Here is a 24,131-nt window from a genome sequence, read left to right on the forward strand (position 1 = left end):
CAAAGGCCTAAAAGAGGGATAAAGAGACAAGTGATAGCTTCTGGCCTCAAACAGAGGAGAGCCCTTCAACAAAGTTGAAGAGGGGCTCAAAAAAAGATACTTCATAGTTTATGACCAAATCCGAAACAGCTCACAAATAAGCCTAAAATATCATGCAAAAATAGGCCTAAAAGAGAGTTTAAACACAAAGGGTGAGAAGGAGACCTCAAACAGAGAAAGACCCTTAATCAAACATGGAGATGAGCACAAAATATGACTATTTACAGTTTGGGTCGGAGCCCAAAAATGCTTGCAAGCAAGGCTTATAAATGAAGCAAGAAAAGACTAGTTTAGGGAAAAAGTGTGCTTACTCTTGAAGAGCAATGAACCAGCAGCCTTTGGACCAAGAAGAAGATCTCCTAGCCTCTGGAAATCAGCTTCAAAAGGCTGTAATGGAGTGTGGATGTGCGGAGGCATGGGTTGGTGTGTAAATGGTGCAAGGCTTTTAGGGTTTTGTGGCTTGGAAGAGAGGGAGAGGGAGAGATGTAAGCAAGGCTCTAAACAAGAATTTGTAACCCTCAAAAATGGAGCTGGGGGGTCTGGTTTTATAGAGGGAGGAGTGGAGGAAAATGGGGGGAAAAGCCAACTTTTTAGAGGGGTTCAAAAGGGTCAAGGAAAATTGCTGGCCGGCCACCCCAAAAAGGTGGCCTCCCATGTGTGCACAACACAAATATGTGATCAAAACCCAGAAAATATGAACCAGGAGAGAGAAAAGCCAACTTTTTAGAGGGGTTCAAAAGGGTCAAGGACAATTACTGGCCGGGTGTAGACGTCCCCCGAACGCCCCTGGAGGGTGAGCTCCCGTTCTGTTCGATATTGGGGTCACTACAGCTCAGGACTCTCAAATTGTCACGGTTCTAAGTCTGAACCAAAGAGTCCAAATCCGGCAAATCGTTTTGAGAAAACAGATTTTTAGAAAGAAGTGCCAAACATGGACTGCTTTGCCAGATACAGAGTCGCCACCTAAATGTTTTATTTTGGGGAAATTTAGGAAACCCTGACTCGTTTGCCTAAGGCCACGTGTCCATCATCACCAAAGTTGCCTCGGCTCGGGAACTTGGGTACGATTGGGGAAGGTCACTTCGTGAGCACCCCCACTCGCCCGATCAAAGATCGGCCTCTACTAACCATGATATCAAGTTTTGAAAACATTGTGTGTTCGTATTCCGGTTATTAGCCTAGATTTACTATGTGATGCGCACAACATACAAGTATAGACTGGGTCGCCTGAATTGGAACGAAACATTTCATGTTTGTTTTTGAAAGATGGTTTGCTACTCGCAAGTAGGCTTAAAGATGCAGATTTTGCCACCCTCAGGTGGGCTTAGGAAAAGATGGTTTTGCCACTATCTGGTGGGCTTAAAACTCGCAGTCAATGATTTGTTCCAATCCAAGTAACCCAACCTTCACCCATAGGCAATCAGGAAGTTATATCACACAAGTAAATAGCCTCATGGTAAGCATGCTATTCATGGCAGTCACTCACACGCATGCAAGGATGCTAAAGCATAAAACTCACCGAGTACTCCAAGCCAAAAAAGAAGCTAATTAGAAATCATGCATGATCCTAAATATACAGAAATGCCTAATGCAACACATGCAAAATGCAACTATAGCAGGCTCGGCTATTCTAAACATGGCATATGAGATGCAACAGCTAACAAGTACTCAACTTGGAATTGAAAACACAATGCAGTTAGTATGATGCGCCGAGCCCGGTGCATGCAAAACAGATGAATGAATGCAAACATGCTATCATACTGTATGCTAATTGAAATATGCCCTAATCTAACCATCATAAGCAGGTAAATAAAAGGGAGAAAGACGTGGGGTTGGAAGACATACATCACACACACGCACACTTATTACAGTATTGCCCTCGCGCAGAGGGTCCGAATAAATAGTACAGTCCAAATAATAAAGTCCAAATATATACAAATTTCTAATTAATTTACAAATTAACTAAGAAAGCTGTAAACTGGCATGCAAGTCAGGGACTGCCTTGACTCTTCTGAATGATGTATGTTTGGGCTGCCTTGCGCGGAAATCCACTGGGATGCCCCAATCGGCCTCTGTTTTGCAATGATTTCTTGGAAAGCGCGCCAAGCCCCGGAAGACTGCTGATTCTTGATTTGCTGCAATAGAGAGCAGGAAAGGGGCATAGCAATGTATTTTCACAGATGTATGCATGCCTCGATCCTCGTGCCACCAATCACGCATCTCGATGCATGATGGCCGAGGAGTCGAATTGTGCAACTCAATATAGAATGAATGCACATGTAAACACAACAAAAACCTAACTCCATCATAGATAATCCGGAGTGTCGGTGACTGGGAATCGAGACACGTTCCGTCACTCGGAGTACGAAACGTACCTCGTTTCCCGTGCTCGGGCTAACCCCTATCCCAAGCACAATGCAGTATGCATGACATGCATGAATGCAACTAATATACAACCTAGCATGCAAAATGCTATGGAATGGCATACACGATGCACGAGATAACATGGCATACACAATGCGCTAACATACACCCTAGCATACGCAATGCTACGAAATAAAATGGCATACATAATGCACAATGGACTTACACTAACATGAGTGGACCTCAGCCACACTCACATAAGAGGCCATCAGATGAAAATGAGACAACTCGAGATGCGCGCACGCATGCACGCAAACCGAGGACCGACCCTAAGGCACCAAATGCCACTCTGACAAGACATAGCAAGGCATGAAATATGGCATACAAACATGCAAGTTTCAGCAGCAAAACATGACCCAAAACAGCCCCGAATCATGACGATATAGCACCCGATGCATGAAATGGTCCCGAAATGCAAGATTAAGCGCATGAAATGACTTGTAGCTACATCAAGCATGCATTATTTGCTTATGACATGTGAAGAAAGATTCAGGGCAGCCCCAAAGCAAGCATGTTTTCAGTTCTAAGCAAGGCCAAACAACAAACACAAATAGGGCAAAACTAGCATGCAAAAATGGCCCTAAATGTGAGATAAAGAAGTGAGTCACAGCTGTAGACCTCAAACAGATTAGGGCCCTTCAACAATGTTGGAGAGGGGCCCAAAATATGATGTTTTACAGTTTACAATAAACCTCAAAAACCAGCACAGGTATGGCTAAGATCTCATGCAAGAAAAGGGCCAAAAGATGGACAAAGAAGCAAGTAGTGGTTTCTGGCCTCAAACACAAAGGGGCCCTTCAAAAATGTTAAATAGGGGTCAAAAATATTGCACTTTACAGTTGATGGCCGGATCCAAAACAGTATACAAGAATGCTCAAAATGCTATGCAAGATAGGGCCAAAAAGAGAGATATAACACAAAGTGCATAAAGGATACCTCAAACAGTGAAAGACCCTTAATGAAACATGAATATGGGGTCAAAATAAGGTCATTTGTACTTCGGACCACAGCCCAAAAACAAAAGAAAAAGAGGTTAACCAATCATGCAAAAATATGGCCGAAAGAGAGATATAATGGCAGGTAGCAAATGGAAGCCTCAAACAGCAATGATCCCTTCAACAATGTTGAAGAAGGGCTCAAAATAAGCAACTTTTCAGTTCATGACAGAGCTCAAAACTGTTTATACATAGGCCAAAAATACTACACAAGACAATGGCATACAAGGGAGATAATGAAGCAAGTGCAACAAGGAGACCTCAAACAGGTAAAGGCCCTTAATCAAACATGAAAAATGGCTCAAAATAAGCCTAGTTCCAGTTAGGGTCGGAGCCCAAAACAGCAAGCAAGAATGGCTTATAAATGAATCAAGAAAATGCTAGAAAAGGGAAAATGGAAGCTCACCCTTGAAGACTTGTCTTTGGCAGCTCCTTGGCTTGAGTTGCAGCACTCCTAGGCTCTAGAAAACAACTTCCAGCTGCTGGAATGAAGGATGGAAGGGTGGGGCTATGGGTTGGTGAAGAAATGGTGTAGGGTTTGACAGGTTTGAAGCTTGGAAGAGAGGGAGATGGAGGTGAATGTATGCAAAGCTCTTAGGGAAATTTTGTAACCCTAAACCAGCAGCTGGAGCTGCTGATATATAGGCCAAAGAGGGGGAAAAAGGGGGGAAAAAAATGGAGGGAAAATGAGTCAAGTTTCCCTTCAAAAGTGCCAAACCCTCGGACATGGGTGAAGTGTAAAACAAAATACATGGCTAGAATGTACTTGGGGCAAGGATTATAGCCGGCCATCTAAAAAAGGGCAAAAAGGTCATTTCACTAGCTAGGTGGCCGGCCTGCTAGGTTTTCTGGCCAGCCAGCTACTTTCAGGACAAAAAAGTGGACTTCCGGAAAGAAAAGTGGCCGGTGGGTGGTAGGAAAGTCCAATGGTGGCCTTTCAAGTATCCAAATTGAAGCCCCGGAAGTTGGATTTCCAATGGCACAAACCTTGAATTAAAATTCCTCCTGTGGAAAAAGTTATGCCCTTTTTGGTGAAGCTGCGCAGATTTCGGTCCAACCGGAGTGATGCCCTACTTCGATCAACTATATCTTCCCCGTCCGGAATTGGATTTTGGAGATTCTTGAGTGCAAAATGAAGCCCCGGAAGTATTATTTCCAACGGTGGTGGCCTCATAGCTTGATTCCAAGTATGCCAATGAATAGGCCCGATTCGGCGAGGGCTGTTCGACTCTTTCTTAACAGTTCATGCCCATTTTCTCCCCCAACTGGATTTCTTCCCTCTTCTCCTCTTTTCTTCAACTTCAAACCCCTAAGTAAATTATTTTGAAAGATTTTTTCAAAGATTTCATCTCTCTTTCATTCTTTTCCACTTTGCCCTTGCTCGGTTTACTGAAAAGCGCAACATTTAACAAAATGCGAGCGTCAGAACATCGTAGGAACTTTATTTCAAAAACGTTTTTGAGAGAGAAGGTTTTAAGACTAAAATATTTTGATCAAGATTGTTTTGGTCCAGAACAGGGGTATGAAGTTGAGATTTGACTCTCTCTTTGCCGAAGAAATTGAACCTTTTCCCAGCACACCTTTCTCCACCAAGTAAACCATCAGTTGCGTCTAAGTCTTAAAGGCAGTCAAAAATGGGGTGTCTACAGTTGCCCCTCTTTGACAGAACTCGGAAGTCACACGTGACGGGAGTGAATGTCAAAGCCTAGAGACGACCCATTTTTGACAAGGCCGAAGACTTGGACAAACAAACAAAATATAGATAAATAAATGGTTGTGCCCGCAGGCTGCCTACTGTAACAAGCCCGCGGGGCCTCGTGCTACAGTTCGGACTCGATTTGTGTCACGGTTCTTAATCTGAACCAAAGAGTCCAAATCTGGCAAATCGTTTTGAGAAACAGATTTTTGAAAAAGTAGTGCCAAACATGGACTGCTTTGCCAGATACAGAGTCGCCACCTAAATATTTTAAAATGGGAGAATTTAGGAAACCCTGACTCGGTGCCGAAGGCCACGTGTCCGTCATCACCGGAGTTGTCTCGGCTCGGGAGCTTGGGTACGATCGGGGAAGGTCAGCTATGAGCACCCCCTTTCGCCCGGTCCGAAGACCGGCCTCTACTAACCGTGATATCCGTTTTTGAAAACTTTGCGTGTTCTTATTTCGATTATCAGCCTAGAATTACTATGTTATGCGCACAGCAAACAAGTATAGACTAGATTGCCTAATTTGGAAATAAACATTGCATATCCGTTCGGTTTGAAAATGCTTTGGAATTTGCTACTCGCAAGTAGGCTAAAATGCGAATTTCAACGAGTTTTTCCAACTCAAACAATCCAGCCTTCACCCACAGGCATTCAAGCAATTATAACACATAAGCATCTAGCCACATGTTAAGCATGCTGTCATGGTAACATTCACACTCATGTGATATGCTGAAGCGGAAATACTTACATAGTACTCCGTGCCAAAACAAAGAACTTGTTAGCAAACATGCATGATCCAAGTCCATGTTAAGTGCCTAATGCATCGCATACAAAGCATTGCTAGAATAGGCTCGGCTATCCTAAACATGTCATGTGAAAATGCACAATTATCACGTATTCAGTTCGGAATTGAAGTACTGATGCAGTTAGCGTGATGTACCGAGCCTAATGCATGTAATACGAATGCATGGATGCACGCATGCATAGCATAAGGTATGCTAAATTAAACGTGCCCTAATCTACCATCATAAGCAGGTAAATAAAAGGGAAGAAAGACGTGAGGTTGGAAGACATACACACACTCACGCACACTTATTACAGGTTTGCCCTCGCTCGGAGGGACTGAATAAATATTACAAATTAATTAACTACGCAAGCTAATTAATATTACAAATTAACTAATTTAATTAACAAATTAATTAAAGTAGGAAAACGTCTCGAGAAGCGTGCCGCCATGCGCAAGCTGCCTCTGTTTTCCTTCCTTTCTTCCTCTGGAGACTGTCAAAGCCTCAGGACTGATCCCTTGGACAGAGAGGGTCACCACCGGCTGATTGAGATTTCCACCGGCAGTGTGGTCTGGCCATCGGCACAAAATAGGGTCTGTCGGCAGAGAAAATGGTGCCGGTCGGCACATTACACTGCCGGTCGGCAGAGTATTCCTGCAGAACCTGCAACTCACAGCAACAGAGGGCAAAACAAGGCATGACAGCACAATTCAAGGCATGTATGCACCAAACATGTCTCTTATCATTGTAATGACTCAGAGGGACATGTGCCTCGGTTCTCGGACCACCAATCACGCATTTCCATGCATGATGGCCCAAAGAACCAAGTATGCAACTTTGATTTCAAATGCATGCAAACCAATCAAACAAATTAGGCCCTATTCCTATCACCAATTCAAGGGACAAGGCATGCATGCAAGATGCAACGCAACCTAGGCATACAAGCTAAGGATGCAACATGGCATGGCAAAGCACTTATGCAAACATACAAGCATACATATGGCAATGCAAATAAATGGAAAGATGGACTTATACATGAATTAGACAACTCTAAAAAAGGCCTAAAACAGTAGCCAAAGTGCTATAAAATGAAGGCTAAATGGCATGCACACACACATGCACATAAGGGCCAACACTTAAGCACAAATCAAACAACATTCAAGCACACTTGAAAGGAGGAAACATGGATAATTGGCATGCAACACGAGCCCCAAAATCATGTTAGGATGGTGCCAAACCAAGCAACAAAATCAAGCCAAAACATGCAACAAATAGTCCAAGTGTTCAAAGCAAATCAATAAGGCATTGAACTACACTTAACATGACCAAACATGGCATGCATTATACAACTAAAAACAGATTTTTAGCATGTTAAAACAAGGCCAAAGGACTCCTTAGATGGCGTCTAAGTGGCTCAAATTCAAAGGCATGCAAAGGCACCAAAACATGGAGCATTGCAAAACATGCTTTCAAAGCATTAAAGAGACATGCAAGGCAATCCAACAAGCATGGAAATGGGACTGAAATAGCATGTAGGATGATTCCAAATCATCAAAACAATGCAAAGATGGCATGCTACACATGCACATACTCAAGGCCAACAAGCCCACATACAAAGGAGCTATATAATGCATGCAATGATCAACCCAAACGATTATGGACAGAGCTAAAACATGGCAAAATAAGCACATAATCTTCACAAATGCAAGCCTAAAACATGCTCCAACAAAGGCTAACAACCTAGAACATGTTAAGGCACAAATAAGGCATTACATGGCAACTATGCTAGACATGCATGAAGTTCCAAAACCAACTTGAAATCATGTTATATCATGGATATATAAGCATGAAAAACAAACCAAATATGCTCAACACACACTCAAGCATAGGCTTCCTTAAGAGGCCAAAATATGTCCTTTTTAAGGACAACAAGGAGAGGGGGTGGCCCTCTCCTTCTTAGGACTTCAAAGCATCATCTTCACCACTGAAATCCCTCAAGATTTCAGTGGTGAAGAGACCTCAACACCAAAATCCCGGAGCTAGCACAAAATGGCTCAAAATGAGGCCTTTTGAGGCCTAAGGGTGGTCAACAACCCTCAAACAACAAAACACTCTTAATAAACAACAAAGAGGGCTTAAAAACAAAACTTTTTTATGTTATACAATAATCACAAAAACAGCTCTAAGACTAGTAGAAAATCAATGCAAAAATGGGGGGAAAAGGGACTAGTTTCTCACCCTTGTAGTCCTCTTCAACAATGGTGCTCCAATGGCCTCCTTGAGCTTGAACCCAACACCAAAACTTCAAAACACATTCTTTAGAACCTCAGCTCCAAGAGGAAGGTGAAACACTAGGTGTTTGTGTGCAATAGTAAGGCACAAAACACCTAGTGAACAAAATGAGAGGGAAAGAGAGATAGATGTGTGTATCTAATCCTAACCCTAGAAAACCAGAGCTTCTCTCTGTATTTTCCTCCCTCAAAAATGTCTAAGAGCCCTCTTTTTGCCTTAGAGAGAGCCTCCCTCTATATCCCTCTTGTAAAGCTTACAAGACAAGCCTTGCAAGAGGGAGATCCCTCCATACACGTGTATGGAGGGGAGCAAAAGCAATACAGCTGTCTAAAAATATCTGCAAAAGCAGATGAACAGCAATCGGCCGGCAAAAAATGCCATCTTGGCCAAAAAGAGTGCCGGTCGGCAACAAAAAGTGCTGACCGGCAACAAATAGTGCCGGCCGGCAAACTATATTGCCGGTGGCAGCAAAAACCAGCCGGTGGCATCTAGCCACTGCCGGTGATGGGTGGGGATGGTCTACAAGCCCCACTCTGCCCCTCCAAGGCAAGATGCAAGTGTTTGGTGCAAAACCAGACACTAAACGGTCGAGTTCGGGGATCCTGAGGCAAGGCGCGAGAGCCGAGACCTCCGGGAACTCCAAACGAACACAAACATGGATAATCACCGAGTGTTCAAACGGTGACGTCCAAGTCTTGAGGACAGTCAAAAATGGGGTGTCTACAGTTGCCCCTCTTTGACAGAGCTCGAAAGTCATAACAATGACGGGAGTGAATGTCAAAGCCCAGAGACGACCCATTTTTGACAAGGCCGAAAACTCAGACAAACATACAAGACAAATAAGATATGCGCCCGACGGCAGGGGCAAAATGCAAGACAATGCACAGAGCCGAGCATAACTTATGATCATGCAAAGAAAGCTGTAACGAAGCAAACATGCGACAGTTTTAAGCTAGCATACCAAACCACACTACAATGCAGAAAGGATGTAAGAGAATTATGGAATTCTCAATACGTCTCACTCGGGAGATACCATACCTGTGCGGCTCGTCTGGTTGCACCAGCTGCAAATGAACCGTACATACAATATCGTGCCTGAAAAGAAAACAAACTTAACAGGTGCAATATGGTTAGCAACATGCATGACAATGCAAATGTGGTGTACTCGAAATGCGTGACAGCGCAAAGCAAGTGGGGAGCATGACAATGCTGTGGAAATACAAACATGTAAGTGGAGCATGCGGTCTACGCAGTCAACAAAATTGATCATGAACATGCAGTCTACGCAGGTGATGATATTTAGCAAACATGCGGTCTACGCAGTTGAAACATGCGGTCTACGCAGGTGATGAAACTGAACATGCGGTCTACGCAATCAAGACATGCGGTCTACGCAGGTAATGAAATTAAGCATGCGGTCTACGCAATCCAAGACATGCGGTCTACGCAGGTAATGAAATTAAATATGCGGTCTACGCAATCAAGACATGCGGTCTACGCAGGTAATGAAATTAAGCATGCGGTCCACGCAATCAAAACATGCGGTCTACGCAGGTATTGAAATTAAACATGCGATCTACGCAATCAAAACATGCGGTCTACGCAGGTAATGAAATTAAACGTGCGGTCTACGCAATCAAAACATGCGGTCTACGCAAGTAATGAAATTTGAATAAGCATGCGGTCTACGCAATCAAAACATGCGGTCTACGCAGGTATTGGAATTAAACATGCGGTCTACGCAATCAAGACATGCGGTCTACGCAAGTATTGGAATTAAACATGCGGTCTACGCAAATCAAGACATGCGGTCTACACAAGTATTGTAATGAACATGCGGTCTACGCAATCAAAACATGCGGTCTACGCAGGTAATGGAATTAAACATGCGGTCTACGCAAGCAAAACATGCGGTCTACGCAATCAAAACATGCGGTCTACGCAGATATTGGAATTAAACATGCGGTCTACGCAATCAAGACATGCGGTCTACGCAAGTATTGGAATTAAACATGCGGTCTACGCAAATCAAGACATGCGGTCTACGCAAGTATTGTAATGAACATGCGGTCTACGCAATCAAAACATGCGGTCTACGCAGGTATTGGAATTAAACATGCGGTCTACGCAATCAAAACATGCGGTCTACGCAAGTATTGTAATGAACATGCGGTCTACGCAATCAAAACATGCGGTCTACGCAGGTATTGGAATTAAACATGCGGTCTACGCAATCAAAACATGCGGTCTACGCGATCAAGACATGCGGTCTACGCAAGTAATGAAACTAAGCATGCGGTCTACGCAAATCAAGACATGCGGTCTACGCAGGTATTGGAGTGATTACAAACATGCGGTCTACGCAAGGAAAACATGCGGTCTACGCAGGTAATGAAATCGATAAATCATGCGATCTACGCAAGGAAAACATGCGGTCTACGCAGGTAATGAAATCGATAAATCATGCGGTCTACGCAAGCAAAACATGCGGTCTACGCAAGTATTGGCATTAAGCACGCGATCTACGCGATCAAAAACATGCGGTCTACGCAAGTAAAGAAATTATCATGCGGTCTACGCAATCAAAACATGCGGTCTACGCAAGTAATGAAATTAAAATGCGGTCTACGCAAGTAAAGAATTGAGATGCGGTCTACGCAAATAAAGAATTAAGATGCGGTCTACGCAAGTAAGGAGATGATTACAAACATGCGGTCTACGCAGGTAAAGTAATTAACATGCATGACAATGCAAAATGCAATGAGATGCGCAAAACAGCGCGACGGAATGCAATGCACAAAACAGTGCGACGATTTGAAATGCACAAAACAGTGCGATGCGCAGAACAGCGCGAACATTTTTGAAATGCACAAAATAGTGCGATGCGCAGAGCAGCGCGAGGTTTGACATGCACAAAACAGTGCGATGCCAAGTGTGACATGCATGCCACACGGAATGTAAATGGGCTTAAATGCGCGACAACGCACGTATTCCAGAATGCATGACAATGCATGGAATGGAAATGCAATGATGATGCATGAGAAATGTGCACGATAATGCAAAGGGGTGCGTGTTGCAACACATGTAACACGTGCATAACAATGCAAATGTGTGGCGCATGACAGCGCAATGTAATGCACCGAAGTAGTGTGATGAACTCGTGCAACACACCTGGGGCAACTTTTGAATTCAAAAAGGATACAAAAAGGATACACCTTGCACGAATTCGAGTGCCACGCACTGGAGACACGGCCCGAAGTCAAAACGGAGGCCGGTTGAATGTCGGAGATGCACTTTCTTGCACTTTCTTCAGCTATGAAGACCCAAAACAACTCAAATGGCCTAAACAAAGCTGTGGGAACCCCACCGGCCGAAAGATGAGGCCACCGGCTGGCCATCGGCACAAAAAAGTGCCGGCCGGCACAAAACATTGCCGACCGGCAAACAGTTGCTGGTGCGGGGCAGTTTTGTCTTTTCACCTTGGGTGTTATAAAATAGGGCTTCATGCCCTATTTTCTCATTCTTCTCACGCCGAAAACCCTTGCTCTCTTTCTCTAGAGTGCTTCTCTCTCATTTTTGGCCCGTTTCTTCGCGTTCTACGCTCGTTTCATCGTCGGATTCGCGATCCTCTTCGCGTTTCGGACATTTTCCACCGATCACATTCTTGTTTCGGTGCCTCGTTTGGCGTTCTCGCCTTTTCGGGGTTTGTTCCCCTCACTTTCCTCTTCATTTCCGTGCCTCTTCACATTCCGGCCTTCTCGGCCATTTCCGACCCTCTTGGGAGTTGACTTTTCAGTTGACTCTTCGCATTCCGGCTCGGTTTTCCCTTTTCCGGCCATTTTCACACCACTCTCTTCATGGCGGACGACATTCCACGTGGCGGGACTCCCCCGGACCATGAGATGGATCCCGGGGTCGAGCTCCTACCACTGAGCGAGCGCCCGTTCGATCTGGCGACCTACCGGCCGGCGATCCACGTTCTGCCCCCGGACGGCCTGCGTCAGTTCCGGAGCTTTGAGAGGTACGCGGCGCCTGAGCTACTACTACGCGAGCCTACCTCCCACCTTTCATTCGGCACTTCCGAGGTAACTCTTCATCTTCTGCTTTACTTTCTGCAATGTAGGATACAAAACTGCCATAGTTAGCTGTATTCTCTAATTGCTGAAATCTGATATGCCGTAGACCGTAGTTGACTGTAAACATACATACAACTGATATCTGCTTGAGACTGACACACGCACACACACTGCACTAGCTCTGAATCACTCAAACACACGGCACACACTGTATTCCACTGCATACACACTGGCACCCAGTATTTGTCTGAATCTGTCAACCTTGCATACATGCCACATCTGTTCTGAAACACCTAAACACGCTGACACAGCACACGTATTTCACTGTAAGCATACCGGCACCCGGTATTTGCCTGAATCTGACAAACTTGCATACATGCCATATCTGTCTTTTCAAAACTGCATGTTGAATATTGTCTTGCAATTGTTGTTTTCTGTTTGCAGGAGGGTTCCCATACCATTCGCGGGTATGGGAATACTGGTGCACGGGAGTGGTATGATGAGCTCCCTGATGCGGTCCAGCGCATCGTGGACCGAGCGGGCTTCGGTACCTTCTGCCGAGGGCTCTCCAGGCTCTCCACATGCAAACCTCTCCTCGCTGCTTTGGCGGAGAGGTGGTGGGACACCACCGATTCTTTCCATTTTTCTGCTGCAGGGGACATGACGATGACCCCTTATGACTTCTCGATGCTCACAGGCATCGGGGTAGGGGGGATCCGATCCCTTTCGACACCGATATGGATGAGTGGACCGCCGCTCAGGTCCATTTACTGGGGGAGGCCCCACCACTAGCTCGTCCAGGCTTCGTCCGGTACTCCTGGTTCGAGACACAGTTTCGGGTCCAGCCCGCATTGGGGGAGGAGGTGCAGATGACCCCGGAGGACGAGGAGAGGTATGCTCGTGGCTTCCTCATGTTCCTGTTCGGGACTACCATCTTCGCCGACCGGGCGAACACCGTGCCTCTCTGCCTTCTCAGCGCACTGGTGGACGTCCGAGATATCTTGCACTATGACTGGGGCGGCGCTGCTCTGGCCACCCTGTACGGATATATGAGCTCGGCTTCTCGCGGCAGCGGCCAGCTGCTTGGAGGTTACTGGCGGGCTTGGGAGGTACATTCCTTCTCCGCTTTTCATTTCTGTCCGATATTCTCTATACTCTGTACACTGCACACACTGCGGTCTGCTTTACACTCACTGTATACTGTACACACGGCACACACATACATTCTGCTTTACACTTACTGTACACTGCTCACACTGTGCACTGCACACAATACACGGCTCAACACACGGCTCTGCCATTTCTGCTTTATTCTGTATATCCTGCTTTATCTGATGGTCATACTGACATCTGTTTTGCAGTTGTGGGTATACGCCTACTTTCCTAGGCTTGCACCCGTGCCAGTCGCGGAGCCTCCTCCGGCTGTCCCGTTCTCGAGTCGCTTTGACGGGAGATGCACCCGGCGACCACGGGAGACATTCGGCTTCTTCCGCCGATATTTCGACACCATCACCCCCACAGAGGTATGCTTTAATTTCAGTTCGTTTAGCTTCGCTTTCCCACTGCATGTTTCAATAACAGTAGATAACAAACTGTCTGTTACTTTCAGATCACATGGCGGCCATGGGCTTCGCTGCCGTCGGCGATGCGGGGTCGGTTCCCTGGTGCTGAGGAGACCTCGCGTTTTCGGATTTTGCTTGAGGGCCCGGTCTGTCGGGCTTGGTACCTGGGGGAGCGTTTTCTACGCCAGACCCGCGGGTTACCTGAGCAGATAGTCCCGGTTCACCCTCCTGCAGAGATGAGGGAGACCGAGGGGCTGACCCCTGAGCAGCTGGATGATTACTCCATCGGCTGGGAGGAGGCCGGCTTCCGAGGCACCGGCGACTATCAGGAGTACGTGCGGACGTACCTGATGCGTCCCTTGAGCGGTCGTTGAGCAGGGGGGCCAGGCCTGTAGCATCGGCGGCTGGGGCCGGAGCGGGAGCAGGGGCTGGATCTTCGAGGAGGGCCCGGGTCCGTGGTAGGGGTAGAGTGCAGGGAGGACGGGGAGCTGGCTGGCCTGCCCTGCCTGCTGTACTGACTTTCCAGGGGCAGGGTGGGTCGACCTATCAGATCCCCTTCGCCCCTCCACCGGCTGGTCACGAGTTCATTGACATCCCCGACTTACCGCCGGTATGTATCACTGCACTTTTGTATAGTTATTTCATTTCAGTTTACTTGATATTCCACAGAATACTAATGCATCTGATACCTTTGCAGGCTTCTTCTGAGTACACCCGTCAGTCGTTGGCGATGAATGCCTCGATGATGGGGATGCTCCAGCGGACATTTGACCTCCTAGCCGTCTACAGCATACCGGTATGTCCTTCTGACACTGGCCTGAAACCATTCATTCACTGCTTTACATAATCTGATGCACGGCACAACACCTGATACACTGATCTCACAGTATCTGAACACTGCATACGCTGCATTCTGCACTGATAAACTGCTCACGGCATTCATGAACTGTCCTCACACACTGCATTCTGCACTGATAAACTGCTCACGGCATTCATACACTGTACTCGACGTTGCATTCTGCACTGATAAACTGTCTACAGTACACTGATGCATTTCACTTTTTGTGAACTTTTCAACCTCCTTTTCAGATTCCCATGGCGGGAGGTGCTCCAGCTAGACCTGCTGTCCCTGCTCGGGGGAGAGATGAGGAGGGCCGGATATTTCCCCGTACCAGGGGAGGGCGTACTCACGTCGGGAGTAGCTCGCGAGCTCCAGTCCCGGACGACGACGACGACGAGGAGTCAGAGGCGGAGGCAGGGTCATCGGAGGAGGAGACCGGAGACGGTTCTAGCTCGGGCTCTGACGACGACGCTGACGATGCTCCTGGACCTTCGTCCAGGAAGAGGACCAAGACGGACTGACAGCCCTTGGAGTCGCTGGACATAGATGCAGATTTTTGCTATCTTTTCTTTCTTTCTTTGTACTTTTCTTTTTATTGGTAGATAGATTACCTTGTACTGCCGCAGGCAGATTTTTGTTTCCAAAACTTGTACGTTTGAAAAGCTAAGTAAATGAAACAGACTTTTTATCTGAAAAAGTGTTTACATTTACACATTTCATGCATTGCATCGCATCTCATCATGTTACACCTCAATGTAAATGGAATTGATTGGTTGTCTGAAAATTGAACACTTGCACTGTAATAATCAGATAACTAGACAGCCAACAGCAAAATAACCCAAGCAACCCACTGCCTAATTCTGGACACACAGCCCTTACTCTACTGGGGATTAATCTGCATTCAGGCCATAACACAGCATTCGATTCATTCTGCAAACGGCAATTCTCAAACAAACAGCCCAATCTGACAAGACAGAGCTCAAAGATGGAACTGGTTGGAGTCGAAACACGTTCAAATGTAGAGAATGGCACAGCATTCTGAGCATAAATGATTTTCGAAATCGAATGAGGGTTTTTCAAACCGGGATATCGAGCCTACAACTGAACACAGCGAGGAGGACTCAAACAAAGAGGTACACAACCTAAACACAACGAGACACGCTCGGGAGAGACTCAAAACAAAAGACGAGTCCGTCAAATGAAAGAGGCACGACACACAGACGCGTAAACGAAGATGGGAGACCTCGGACCACGAGGAGCCAGTTCAATCTGGGTATTGTTTCCCACCCTTTCTGATTTGTGATCCTCACATCACTCGACTCTCAAGCTCGGATTTTCTCTCAAAACCCTTTTCCTCACTTTTCTCTCAACTTACACCTCTCTATTCTTCAATCTCTCATTTTTCATCCCTCCCCGGGGTGATTGATGGATAAATAGCAAGGTGTGGGTTCATGCTCAATACCGTTAGCTCACGGCTATTTCTTCCGGCGGGCAGAGCGCCCTTCTGGCAAGTACGTTGATGACGGGGGAAAGACAGAATGCCTGACTCAACTGTGTCCCTAGTTCATCATTTTAACCATCTCTTCGTTTTTGCTTTCTACTAAAACAATTTTGATCAAAATGAGAGTCAGATTAACGTACTTGTTCGATTTTTTATTTGAAAAACATGCAAGTCAGGCAGCAAGCACTGAAAATTTTCCTTTTTGGGTCCAAGACAATGGTCCGGTTTTGGAAAATGGAATAGTTTTCGAGAAAATAGTCAACTTCAATAAAAATTTTCAAAAACTATTTTTCAAACAGCTGATGCTTAACAAGCATGGAGCTTACCCTTCGAGACGCGCAACCTCGGATCGGAGGCAATGGAAAATTGCCCCTGGTTTGAAGGGGGGTGTGAGGCAACGGAAAGTTGCCCCTAGTCTGAATGGCGTCTCACGACGGCTTGTGGCAACGGAAAGTTGCCCCTTGTTTAGGATGGTGCCGCAGCAATCCGCGGACAGTCTTCATTGGCGGTGGTCGAGCTCTTGGACACAGCGATGGCGAAGACGGTCACAACACATATATGGACACAATCACCTTGAAGAGTGTTGGCCACTAGACTTTGGGGATGAAATCGAAACCATTGCATGGACTGAGATGCTTATGAAAGCGTTGGGGGCTGGACTTCATGATGAAGTTGCCTACGTATCCCAAACATGGGAATCAAGCCTTACGTAGTTCCGGTTAAGGTCCACTCGGGTATTTTAACCTTCACTTTGTTTGGCTCTCACTTTTGCCAAGGCGCCCAATGCGGGTTTTCGACCTTGCGAGCTTCTTTTCATTTTCTATTTTTTTTTTCTTCTTTTTTTTTTCTTTTCTTGCTTTTTTTTTCTTTTTTCTTTTTCTTTCTTTTCTTGCTCTAACTTTTGCCTGGGCCGCCCTTCCGGGTTTTCGGCCCAGCGAGCCTCTCAAAGGGTAAAAGTGTAGCAAGTCCATGCCAAATGTTTTTTTTTTTTTGAAATTGAAGCCTCTCTGTGTCTAGGAGAACGGCTGTTGCACTGATTTGCGGAGAATCCATCCCGGTTGCTCTACGAGCTTCTTCCGACGAGATCTACTCCTTCTGATTCGGCTTTGGTGCCTCCTGCTCGAGGGCTGTTTCAAAACTGGCCACACGGGCCCTTCACGGCGTTTTGTCCGTTGAACTTTCTGAACATTCTGAACGGGTTCAAACTCGGAACACAAATAGGTTGAATCTTGAGGCTGAGAGCGATCTTAGGCTGCGCAATCTCAAGAGCGATTCCACACAGGTCTTCGCAGGGCCGCGTAAAACATTTGCTTTTGAAAGTTTTTAAGGAAGCGACGAATCGCTCGTGCCGAAGATAGTGTGGAACCAATCTGGATCAGGCCAGGGTCCTTCTCAGTACTCACGCCGATAAGCATGATTTCATTCATAAAAAGACTTAGCACGCCTTTCTTTCTCTCAAAATGATCAAAATTTTACAAAACCCGAGGAATTCCTTCCTCTTCGTTTTTATCACCGCAGTGTTCAAAAGGTTTGTTTTTTTTGAAAATTCTAGGTTATTGCAATGAGTTTGGCACACAGGAGAGCAGGCGAGATGTACTGTCAGTCCAATCAAATTCTCTGGCACTTATGCTGAAAGCGAGCATGAAGTTGAGATAGCAACAGCTGTTTCAATCGGCTCTGTTGGTGCAACTGGCCCCTCGGCAGAAACAGACTCAAAAAACAAAAACAGGTAGTTACAGAACAAAATGGTGTTCGAGGCAACAACCCCAGAATCACCTGGTATTATATACAACGAGGACTGACTCGATACAACCAGACAGACCCTTAAGCAAAAAAGACTGACTCAAGACGAAGAGACAGGCTCAAAACAAAAGACTGACTTGATATCCAAGCCAGGATTTACAAAACTCGGTTTCACCGATGCTCAGAAATGCGTGCGAGACGCTTCATCCAAAATACACCAAATGTTGCCCGCAGGCGGTTCACTTTACATACTCGCAGTATCTGAGCCCTCGAAATCCAACAACTGAGTGGTGACGGGCTTGCCTGAGGTGGGCGGTAGGATAACCTTGTTATCAATCAAATCCTGCACTTCATGATGAAGGCGGGAACATCCATCGGTGCTGTGACCGGACTGTTGATGGTACGCGCAGTACAAAGTAGCATCATGGGTGGTGGGGAGATTCTTCGGGAGTGGCCGGGGCTCCAAAGGCTTAAGATGCCCATTCTTCGCCAATATTAGCAATGCCCTAGACAAAGGCATGTGGAGGTCGTGAAAGACCCTGCGCCCTCGGGGCAGGTACTTTGCAGTTTGAGGATTCTTGCCAGATGCGCTGGCGAAAGGATCAGCTGGCGCTGCCTTGGCTTTTTGAACCTTCCCCGGTGCAGGGTTGGGAACTACAGGAATTGTCTGGGCATGACGGGGCCCATCCCGGTTTTCTGCCTGGCTTGAACTACCTTTGATTGGAGTGGGGAAAGCATCTTCCACAGCTTTGATCACGATTGCGGATGTTTGTTGCTTGTTCATCCCTCTGACTTTCAGAGCCTCGACTGCCCACAGCAGTTGTTCAATAGGGTCGGCGTCTACCTTTGCCTTGTCTTTTCCTTTGGCCTCAGCCTGATCAAGGGTCGGGGTTGATACTGGCGTGTCGTGGCTATAGCCGGAAGCCACCTCTGGCTGGCTGAGCTCTATCACAATCCGCCCCAGTAGCGGGGGCTCCTGTGGTACAAAATTCCCGGCATACGGTGCCGCTGGCGGTGAAGCCGACATTCCATAGGCGAGGTCTGCCACAGACCTTTGGAGATCGCCTATCATCCCCATCAATTCGAAGGTGGTGGGCTCACGAGCCTGGTATAACTGGGGAGCCCAAACCGGGTGCACAACGGGCAACCTGGGCGGATATGACATACTGATGCTGGCCTCATTCTGCGGAGTGGTTCCCTGCTCCGATACAGCTGCCATAACCACAATTTCTTCTGAACTTTGTGCCGCCATAAATCCTGCCTCAGCAAAGGGGAGACACTGGCTGTTCTGTATCAACTCTGCAACTCTCTGAACTGAAAGAAAAACAGACAGCATTTCAGCCCAAACTGATCAAACACGGGTGTAGCCAAACAATTGTACCCTACTGCTGATCACTGTTCCCAGATTTCTGTTCCCAAAATACTGAATCTGATACCCGCGGATAACTGATTCCTGATAACTGATTCTCAACAATACTGATTCTGGCGCCTTCGGGCCCGATACTCAAACTCGTAAACTGGTATATGCGTTCCTGTAGAGATACACTCTAAAAGCACATAGCAAGTAAAGAGAACAAAACACCCCTATGTTGGGGTAGGGTTTCCCTGTCCTATTTTGTCAGGAGCTAGGGTTTCACTACGCACACAGCGGTTTCAAACAACCTAACATCGGGTGAGCAACCTGTCCTAATTTGGAATGGTCACTATGGATCCGAATATGAACTAGGTCGAATGGTAAAAAAGGGTGCCCCGGTAAACCGGGGTTTGTGTTCCCACACTGTCAGAGCCCATAGCCGGTCAGCCTTATGGACATGCCTTGACAAGACAAGCCTCCGGCAAACCGTTCAGGAATGGCAGATGGCAAACACTGTGTTCCTAAGCGCACCAATGCACATGCAATGCAAAGAAACACATAAATGAGATCAAAACAGGATATCACGAGTTCGAGTCAAACTCTCTAAAAATCCCCAGCAGAGTCGCCAGAAACTGTAACAAGCCCGCGGGGGCCTCGTGCTACAGTTCGGACTCGATTTGTGTCACGGTTCTTAATCCGAACCAAAGAGTCCAAATCTGGCAAATCGTTTTGAGAAACAGATTTTTGAAAAAGTAGTGCCAAACATGGACTGCTTTGCCAAATACAGAGTCGCCACCTAAATATTTTAAAATGGGAGAATTTAGGAAACCCTGACTCGGTGCCGAAGGCCACGTGTCCGTCATCACCGGAGTTGTCTCGGCTCGGGAGCTTGGGTACGATCGGGGAAGGTCAGCTATGAGCACCCCCTTTCGCCCGGTCCGAAGACCGGCCTCTACTAACCGTGATATCCGTTTTTGAAAACTTTACGTGTTCTTATTCCGATTATCAGCCTAGAATTACTATGTTATGCGCACAGCAAACAAGTATAGACTAGATTGCCTAATTTGGAAATAAACATTGCATATCCGTTCGGTTTGAAAATGCTTTGGAATTTGCTACTCGCAAGTAGGCTAAAATGCGAATTTCAACGAGTTTTTCCAACTCAAACAATCCAGCCTTCACCCACAGGCATTCAAGCAATTATAACACATAAGCATCTAGCCACATGTTAAGCATGCTGTCATGGTAACATTCACACTCATGTGATATGCTGAAGCGGAAATACTTACATAGTACTCCGTGCCAAAACAAAGAACTTGTTAGCAAACATGCATGATCCAAGTCCATGTTAAGTGCCTAATGCATCGCATACAAAGCATTGCTAGAATAGGCTCGGCTATCCTAAACATGTCATGTGAAAATGCACAATTATCACGTATTCAGTTCGGAATTGAAGTACTGATGCAGTTAGCGTTATGTACCGAGCCTAATGCATGTAATACGAATGCATGGATGCACGCATGCATAGCATAAGGTATGCTAAATTAAACGTGCCCTAATCTACCATCATATGCAGGTAAATAAAAGGGAAGAAAGACGTGAGGTTGGAAGACATACACACACTCACGCACACTTATTACAGGTTTGCCCTCGCTCGGAGGGACTGAATAAATATTACAAATTAATTAACTACGCAAGCTAATTAATATTACAAATTAACTAATTTAATTAACAAATTAATTAAAGCAGGAAAACGCCTCGAGAAGCGTGCCGCCATGCGCAAGCTGCCTCTGTTTTCCTTCCTTTCTTCCTCTGGAGACTGTCAAAGCCTCAGGACTGATCCCTTGGACAGAGAGGGTCACCACCGGCTGATTGAGATTTCCACCGGCAGTGTGGTCTGGCCATCGGCACAAAATAGGGTCTGTCGGTAGAGAAAATGGTGCCGGTCGGCACATTACACTGCCGGTCGGCAGAGTATTCCTGCAGAACCTGCAACTCACAGCAACAGAGGGCAAAACAAGGCATGGCAGCACAATTCAAGGCATGTATGCACCAAACATGTCTCTTATCATTGTAATGACTCAGAGGGACATGTGCCTCGGTTCTCGGACCACCAATCACGCATTTCCATGCATGATGGCCCAAAGAACCAAGTATGCAACTTTGATTTCAAATGCATGCAAACCAATCAAACAAATTAGGCCCTATTCCTATCACCAATTCAAGGGACAAGGCATGCATGCAAGATGCAACGCAACCTAGGCATACAAGCTAAGGATGCAACATAGCATGGGAAAGCACTTATGCAAACATACAAGCATACATATGGCAATGCAAATAAATGGAAAGATGGACTTATACATGAATTAGACAACTCTAAAAAAGGCCTAAAACAGTAGCCAAAGTGCTATAAAATGAAGGCTAAATGGCATGCACACACACATGCACATAAGGGCCAACACTTAAGCACAAATCAAACAACATTCAAGCACACTTGAAAGGAGGAAACATGGATAATTGGCATGCAACACGAGCCCCAAAATCATGTTAGGATGGTGCCAAACCAAGCAACAAAATCAAGCCAAAACATGCAACAAATAGTCCAAGTGTTCAAAGCAAATCAATAAGGCATTGAACTACACTTAACATGACCAAACATGGCATGCATTATACAACTAAAAACAGATTTTTAGCATGTTAAAACAAGGCCAAAGGACTCCTTAGATGGCGTCTAAGTGGCTCAAATTCAAAGGCATGCAAAGGCACCAAAACATGGAGCATTGCAAAACATGCTTTCAAAGCATTAAAGAGACATGCAAGGCAATCCAACAAGCATGGAAATGGGACTGAAATAGCATGTAGGATGATTCCAAATCATCAAAACAATGCAAAGATGGCATGCTACACATGCACATACTCAAGGCCAACAAGCCCAAATACAAAGGAGCTATATAATGCATGCAATGATCAACCCAAACGATTATGGACAGAGCTAAAACATGGCAAAATAAGCACATAATCTTCACAAATGCAAGCCTAAAACATGCTCCAACAAAGGCTAACAACCTAGAACATGTTAAGGCACAAATAAGGCATTACATGGCAACTATGCTAGACATGCATGAAGTTCCAAAACCAACTTGAAATCATGTTATATCATGGATATATAAGCATGAAAAACAAACCAAATATGCTCAACACACACTCAAGCATAGGCTTCCTTAAGAGGCCAAAATATGTCCTTTTCAAGGACAACAAGGAGAGGGGGTGGCCCTCTCCTTCTTAGGACTTCAAAGCATCATCTTCACAACTGAAATCCCTCAAGATTTCAGTGGTGTAGAGACCTCAACACCAAAATCCCGGAGCTAGCACAAAATGGCTCAAAATGAGGCCTTTTGAGGCCTAAGGGTGGTCAACAACCCTCAAACAACAAAACACTCTTAATAAACAACAAAGAGGGCTTAAAAACAGAACTTTTTTATGTTATACAATAATCACAAAAACAGCTCTAAGACTAGTAGAAAATCAATGCAAAAATGGGGGGAAAAGGGACTAGTTTCTCACCCTTGTAGTCCTCTTCAACAATGGTGCTCCAATGGCCTACTTGAGCTTGAACCCAACACCAAAACTTCAAAACACACTCTTTAGAACCTCAGCTCCAAGAGGAAGGTGAAACACTAGGTGTTTGTGTGCAATAGTAAGGCACAAAACACCTAGTGAACAAAATGAGAGGGAAAGAGAGATAGATGTGTGTATCTAATCCTAACCCTAGAAAACCAGAGCTTCTCTCTGTATTTTCCTCCCTCAAAAATGTCTAAGAGCCCTCTTTTTGCCTTAGAGAGAGCCTCCCTCTATATCCCTCTTGTAAAGCTTACAAGACAAGCCTTGCAAGAGGGAGATCCCTCCATACACGTGTATGGAGGGGAGCAAAAGCAATACAGCTGTCTAAAAATATCTGCAAAAGCAGATGAACAGCAATCGGCCGGCAAAAAATGCCATCTTGGCCAAAAAGAGTGCCGGTCGGCAACAAAAAGTGCTGACCGGCAACAAATAGTGCCGGCCGGCAAACTATATTGCCGGTGGCAGCAAAAACCAGCCGGTGGCATCTAGCCACTGCCGGTGATGGGTGGGGATGGTCTACAAGCCCCACTCTGCCCCTCCAAGGCAAGATGCAAGTGTTTGGTGCAAAACCAGACACTAAACGGTCGAGTTCGGGGATCCTGAGGCAAGGCGCGAGAGCCGAGACCTCCGGGAACTCCAAACGAACACAAACATGGATAATCACCGAGTGTTCAAACGGTGACGTCCAAGTCTTGAGGACAGTCAAAAATGGGGTGTCTACACCTACGTATCCCTTTGCAAGGAATCAAACCAGCGTAGTTCAGGGGTAGGATGCAAAATGATATGCAGAAATATTTTGAAGACTGGACTCATACGCTAAGTGAAGCCAGTTTGAAGATTGGACTTATACGCTACGTGAAGCCGATTTGAAAATTGGACTTATACACTACGCGAAGCCGGTTTCATAATTGGACTTATACGCTACGCGAAGGCGGTTTGAAAATTGGACTTACACGCTACGCGAAGCCGGACATCACTCATGATCATGCAAAGAGAGCTGTAATGAAGCAATTATGCGAAATAAATGCAACATTTTAAGCGAATGCTAGGCAGGCAAGTAAACTCGAGCCAAACTACACCTCGTGCAGAAAGGATGTAAGAAAATTATGGAATTCCCACTGCGAATACAGTGTGCATGTGTGATAGATACACAGAGCGAACATGTGATTGATACACAAAAGGGTGAGCACAAAGTG

Source organism: Camellia sinensis, chromosome 4 (assembly GCF_055761805.1).
Source record: "Camellia sinensis isolate YWXY chromosome 4, ASM5576180v1, whole genome shotgun sequence".
Classification (NCBI taxonomy): domain Eukaryota; kingdom Viridiplantae; phylum Streptophyta; class Magnoliopsida; order Ericales; family Theaceae; genus Camellia; species Camellia sinensis.